Source organism: Dendroctonus ponderosae, unplaced genomic scaffold (assembly GCF_020466585.1).
Source record: "Dendroctonus ponderosae isolate FM_Combo_2020 unplaced genomic scaffold, Dpon_F_20191213v2 Dpon_F_20191213_1604, whole genome shotgun sequence".
Lineage (NCBI taxonomy): Eukaryota > Metazoa > Arthropoda > Insecta > Coleoptera > Curculionidae > Dendroctonus > Dendroctonus ponderosae.
Window position 1 is genome coordinate 1 of NW_026017752.1, and position 289 is coordinate 289.

A 289-nucleotide genomic window follows, 5' to 3' on the forward strand; every position below is an offset into this window, starting at 1 on the left:
AATTGAATTCCCACGAACAAAACAAAATCAAAATAAACCTATTACAAACCTTTTCAGTCCATTTATTCCAGGACTTTCAGATCAAATTAAACGAGTGGGTAAAAAATTTAATATTAGGACTATCTTCAAAACTGAAAGTACAATTAGGAGTAAAATTTCAGTAACAAAACCTCATGATATAATTGAAAATACCAAAAATGTAATTTATAAAATTCCTTGCGAATGCAATAAATTTTATATAGGAGAAACCTCAAGACCATTACACAAAAGACTCAAAGAACACCAATCA